The sequence below is a fragment of the Mirounga angustirostris genome, unplaced genomic scaffold, assembly GCF_029215605.1.
Source record: "Mirounga angustirostris isolate CCGP_5_RB_7025 unplaced genomic scaffold, mMirAng1.0.hap1 SCAF_9, whole genome shotgun sequence".
NCBI classification, from domain to species: domain Eukaryota; kingdom Metazoa; phylum Chordata; class Mammalia; order Carnivora; family Phocidae; genus Mirounga; species Mirounga angustirostris.
The window spans coordinates 122,033,836-122,040,628 of record NW_026991717.1 but is presented as its reverse complement, the minus strand read 5'-3'; positions in this window follow the sequence as shown (position 1 = coordinate 122,040,628).

The following is a 6,793-nucleotide window of genomic DNA, read 5'->3' as shown; positions in this document are numbered from 1 at the left end:
CATCTATCAAGTATCTCCAGAATCCATCAGAGAACGAAGAAGCATTTCAATAGGCAATGCCCATATGAAAATATTGGGATTAAGTTGAGGCACACACAAGGAAAATAATCCATTTAAAGATGGTTCTAAGACAGGAAAAAAACTAACAAGACATTTTGACTTCCTGAAATAAGAAATTAATTTTTTTTTTCTAAAGATTTTATTTATTTATTTGACAGAGAGAGACAGTGAGAGAGAGAACACAAGCAGGGTGGGTGGGAGAAGCAGGCTTCCTGCCAAGCAGGGAATCTGATGTGGGGCTCGATCCAAAGACCCTGGGATCATGACCTGAGCCGAAGACAGACGCTTAATGACTGAGCCACCCAGGCGTCCCCCAGAAATTAAATTTCTTAAATACCTATTAAGAATGAACCATATTGGGCGCCTGGGTGGCTCAGTTGGTTAAGCGACTCCCTTCGGCTCAGGTCATGATCCTGGAGTCCCGGGATCGAGTCCCACATCGGGCTCCCTGCTCAGCGGGGAGTCTGCTTCTCCTTCTGACCCTCCCCTCTCTCATGCTCTCTGTCTCATTCTCTCTCTCAAATAAATAAATAAAATCTTTTAAAAAATAAATAAAAATAAAAATAAATTAAAAAAATAATAAATAAATAATAAATAAATAATTAAAAAAAGAATGAACCATATTAATTAACTTCTTCATTAAGAATACTGGAGTACACTACCCGGGTAGTTCATTCACTGCCATCATTACTAAAAGCCAGTCAGTAAGAAAGGCTATGAGCTTTTCCCACCATCCCATTCCTCCTCAGTTTTCATGCTCCCTTCCTGCCACTCCATATCCTCTTACCTCCGCACACACCATAGCCTTTACCATATCGCTGAAATTTAAAAGAGCAGAAGCAGGTGCCTGAATATAGACCTTGCTTGACTTCTCTCTGGCTATACAGACTCTAATGAAAAAAATATGGTGACACAAGGACTCTATGCATGAGTGTTGGATCAGTACTAGTCGGTCAGTACCTGCTTCAATGACCTTTATAATCCCAATGCCCAAGGTGGATGGGAAACTTAATTAGGGCATTTCAATCATTGTAAGCACCTCTGATGAACAGGTAGTATATTGCAGTAATTCTGAAAATGTTTTCCACTTCTGCAGATTTCCCAGGGGATGCTCTGTAAGCTAGACACACAAAATCTTTCTGCATTTTGCTCTTTTATCCACACTCTCTGATGGAGCTGATTGCAGACTCAATCAGCTTGTTATACCTGTTGGCCAACTGGAAGAAGGGGAAGAAAGAAAAACCACTTCTAGTTATTTGCCAGGCTCAATGCTAAGTCATGTGGTTCCTGAGTTGTAGCTAAGGGGGTGTGTATGCGTGTACGTTACTGTTAACTTGGATCTATGTAACTGCACCTTGAGACAGGCAACGATTGAATGGGAAGTGGCTTTCACAGCTGAGTATCTTTTTAATTTTTCTTAACAAAACATGCACTGGTGTTAGTAGGACTCTGTTGGTAATCATGGCTGGCTACATGATGTGGTACCTTGGCTGGTAATTCCCCTCAGTGGTTTCCAAGTGTTTGTGTATCCTAAGAACACATAAGCATCAGGATAAAAGGTTGGTCTCCCATTGGTGCAATCCAATGCTCTGATGTCTGGGTGCTTTGATGAAACGATGAGACATTCCAAAACTGTCAGAGCATCTGGGCTAGCTGCTTTAGGCCTCTGAAATGATTCTCTCTTCTAAGAGGCAATGGGCCAGGATTGAAAAAGAAGCCAAGTCACTTGGAAATGAACATACCTGTTTGGTGGAAAAGGGATTTTCCAGGCTTATTTCCCTGTAATTCTCCAGTATCTGTCCATGGCTGGAATTGATCATGTCCCCATATCTTCCCTTTAGCCTCATGTCAAAGCAACATGTCCTTTTCCTTGGAAAACTGCCTATTACAGGTCTGTACTGCAGACTGGCCCTCTTCCATTCCCTGTATTGGTATAACTCAAGGTTGTTTTTCTAATTCTAAGCTTAATAAAAAAAGCTTTTTCATCAATAAACAAAGTTTGAACCCTTCTACACTGTAGGATCACATTTCCTATTTCTATGGCAACATCTTTATATAGGAGATCATTTCTTTTATCTTGACTGTGGATAGTGTTATTTAGTCTGTGGAAGGGTTTTATTATTAGTTTCCTAAACTCCCCCTATCCCAGGTCCAGCCCTACGGTCCCTTCTTAACATCAGTTATCACCTTTATTTGATTAACTGTGTAGCTATTGAGTCAATCCTCAATAGCCATGCTCTCTGCCTAGCCATGGGCACCATCAATTACCTTTTAATATTTGGTTGTTTATTTATTCAAAAAGTATTTATCATTGCACCTGCTAGCTATAGGAAGCACGGCACAGTCCCTCTTTTCAAAGTCTAATAAAAAAGATAAATGAGAGGACATTATGGCTACAAGAAAGCACATTTGAGTCAGAGGACAATCTAAGAAAAGTAAGAGTTTAAAAATAATCTATTATATGGGGTGCCTGCGTGGCTCAGCTGGTTAAGTGTCTGCCTTTGGCTTGGGTCATGATCCTAGGGTCCAGGGACCGAGTCCCACGTTGGGCTCTCTGCTCAGCAGGGAACCTGCTTCTCCCTATCCCTCTGCTGCTCCCCCTGCTTATGCTCTCTCTGTCAAATAAATAAATCAAATCTTTAAAAAAAATTTAAAAATAGAGATAATCCATTATCTACATCCAAGTGTGTGTGTTGGAAGTGCTGAAGTAAATACATAGGATATGTAAATCTAAATTATGTTACTTACTGAGAGCATTGATTGTTGGACACCACTTGGTACATTAATTCACTAAACATGCTTATTTTAGTATATCTCTGTGCTAGGAATTGTACTTAAAGACCCTGCAGATACTAAGGTGATTCCATCTGTCCTCTACTTCAGGAAGGTTCCAGTCTAGTGATCCCAGAAAGTGACCCAAACATTGTATTAGGGTGGGAAACATGCTATGACATAGGAATCACAGGAGGGCCTGGGCACTCAGATTAACTGGGGATAGCACAAATTTCCCAAGGAAGGCTTTATTTCTTCAAGATTGGGCTTTCTCCAAGTTGAAAAGAGGAAAGACATTCCAAACAGAAGAAAGAGTATGTGTGAAGTGTCAAACACAGAAAATTATCATGACTCTTTCTACATAGCAATAAACATAAACTAATAATATTACTCAGTAGGTTTTTTTGGAACGAATTTGCTCTTTCAAAGCACCTGTAGTGCATAATGAAATTAAATCTGCATTTTGATTGGAAAAAAGAAAAGATGTGTATTGTTTCATCAGTCAAGAGGAAGCAAGCAAAACTCCACTGTCCTAATGAGCTGTGTCTACCCTGGAACTCTGCTGCCATATTGCTGCTGGGATGAAGCTGCTGGAGGAATTGTGTCTTTCCTTTGAGATGAGAGCTTCACCCTGTGCTTTGTCAGAGTGGGCCTTGACCAGTGAGGGATGTGGTGGAGACAGCCACACTCCCCTTCATGCCTCACAAATGATAATTTAGATGTTATTTGGAGCTTTGCCACTCAGGAACATATTTCTAAAAACAATTTTTTTTTTTAAAGATTTTATTTATTTATTTGAGAGAGAGAGAATGAGAGAGAGCACATGAGAGGGGGGAGGGTCAGAAGGAGAAGCAGACTCCCTGCTGAGCAGGAAGCCCGATGCGGGACTTGATCCTGAGACTCCAGGATCATGACCTGAGCCGAAGGCAGTCGCTTAACCAACTGAGCCACCCAGGCGCCCTCTAAAAACAATTTTAACAAACTGTTAACTCAGTGGAATTTCAGCTAGAAGCTAAAATGCATGCATATGGCCCGAGGGTAGTTACTCAAGAGACTTCCTTGGAATCAGCCTAGGTGAACCTACAAGATGTGAGAGCCTCTCAAGAGAGATTTAAAACTGAAACTGATTCTATCAAAACTGTCTCAGCTATACTGATAAATATTTCCCCATCCGGAAAAGTAGAAATACCTGAGAATGAAGACAAATGTGAAAATATTCTTGATACCAAAGAAGACCTGAGGTGTATAAACTTAATGTAGGACATAACTAGCAATTAATAGCCTTGTCAGTCTCTAGGCCCCTTCTTTGTGCTGCTCTATGAACACCGTTAGTAAAGCATGTAAATATTCCAAACGCTTGCTACATGATGGAACTAAATTAAATTTTACTTGTTTATTTTTAATCAATGGGGAAACATGAAGGACTGGTAGGCAGGTAGAATGGCCTTAGGCCACTTAGTTTTCAAGCTTTGGAATTAGGAATGTACTTTAGGCGTCCTCCCACCATTTCTTATTCCAACTATTAGTATGTTACTCCCTGCTGTACTTGGATTAATTGAGTCACTACTGGAAATTCTCTTTGATTTTCTTTACTAATTGAAAAAGAGTTCTAATTCCCAAGTTTCCCTGCAGGCTCCATGCAGACATTATTTTGGAAACCAACATGGAAGAGAGAAAATTGCTTGTGTTTTTTGTGCTTTTTTCTAGAAAACTGAGAGAAATGTTGACCAACCAAACTATGAACAGACTTTTAGGTTTGATATTCTATCAAGGTATATGTATATAGTGTATTATTGATCTATGCACTATTGTATAATTATTCCAATGCCAATCTAAAGGAAACATGCAAAGATGTGATCTTTCTTCCTCTAAAGATGAACTGTAGTTATAGCACATTTTGTCACCCTGACCATCAGTATTTCATTATAAGATAAATATTAAATTATATATACATGTATTTATAAAAGGACTGAGTTCACAATGTTTTTGCTAGATCACATTGACCTGCATTTTGAAGCATTTGCTCCACTAGAAAATGTTTTCTCTTTCAAATTCTTCTAAGTGTAATGATTATTAATAATCTTGTCCTTTCCTTTAGAGAATTATGAATGTTTTTGGTAAAAAGATTAATAAGCTGAAAGTGTTTTCTTTTAAAAATATAAGAAACATCCTTATATGCTCCACTTTTATTCATTGATTCTTAAATCTTTTTGTTAATATCTTAGACTGGTGTTAGAGTCTCTTTTCTGTTAACTCATATCAAAGCTCAAAAACAATTTATTCTTTGGATATATTTTTTAAACTCCAAATGCTTAGAATTAAGAATATTTAAGGATCTTTAAAAACAATAATTTTATTTCATGCTGACTAGATATAATGATTTAATGATTGCTTCATGGATACCTGGACAAGCTACCTGAAAACATCAGCTGAATCATGAGCACTTGAGGATTCTTAATGTGACAAAATTGCAAAGTCTGTGAAAGTGGTCCTGGTGTTTCAGAGACACAAGACATTTTCAATTAGTCATTCAAATTCCTTTTCTGCTCTTCTCCTTTGTCTTTGTCTTCTTCCCCTAACTCTTAAAATTTTAAAATAAGGTAAAAGTTTCTTTGATATGAAAGCTTGAATGAAATGACTTGCTAGAAATCATTTATTTGCAAGTAATAGAAAACCAAATTTCTACTGGCTCAAACAAGGATTAAACCAGAAGATTTTCAAGGACAATTATCTCTGAATTCATGTTCCAGGTAGCAGTGGTACTAATCAGTCTTCTAATTGCTATGATGATAGAAGACTGAAACAGGGAGAAGATTATAAAATATTTTGATGATGGAAGAAGCATTCTGAAATATTTATAAACTTTTTTAAATGATACACTCTGACTCAGGTAGGAGTCCATGGAGCAACCATCATGGCACCAACATATCTCCATGAGTTTGTGAACCAGGATTCTAAGCATCCATGGATAGAGATAAGGGAACCCTGGATTAGTAACAAAGGCAAACTATACATCTTTCATTATCATCTGATTTCCCATTTCCTGGACTGCAGAAATGTCTGGCTTACAAGGGCAATGGTGTGATGAGGTGTAGGGATCTGAATTGTTCAAGGTAAGAGTGAGATCTACATGGCTAGAAGAAGGGTGTTACCATATGAGGGACCATGTGCAGGGCATACCTGGGGATAGAAGCCAAATGTGATGGCAGAAATCATTGTTAGTCATCAGAGAAAGGGCCTCCAGTGCTCAAGAAAATGATGATTCAAACAACATATTAGGAAAAAGAATTCTAGTTCAGATGAGGTGACAGAGTTCAGGATATAGGCCAAAAATATGCCAGTAAGTGAAGACCTCTCTGCTTGAGAGGTGGCCACATGCTGTGAACAGATTCATTATTTAAAGAAAGTACAAGGTTCTGATCATTTAGCTTCTCTTCATGGAGAACTTGACTGGGGTTACAGAGTCACCTTAGTATAACATGGTAAACAACAAATGCCCTTAATGGCTTGATTCGTGATTTGGATGTACAAAACAACAGTTAATAAGAAAGAAATGCTATTAAAAGTGGCCAAATTCAAGTATTCTCAATTCTTTGAAGGCAGAAGCTTGATGACATTTCATAAGACATGCACCAATGTCATGTATGTGACTTTATACCTCAAGAATAAAAATTGGAAGAGATCGTAGATGTCACCAAGTACAAAGTCAATACTAATCAGTTTTATTAGGCTGCTGATTTTTCTAGACTTAACCATTCAGAATATAATTTAATTCAAATTATATTCACCACTTATCATCATGACTAGTCTTTATTTAATTACAAGAGGACTATTTCATTTGTGAAATGCCAACCTGTGGTGCCCCAAATACCAAGGAGGCTCTGATTTCCAAGATATTAGCTAAGTTTAACATGTGATATTGGGTTAAGAGATATGCTTTTTAAAGTACATACAAACTTAC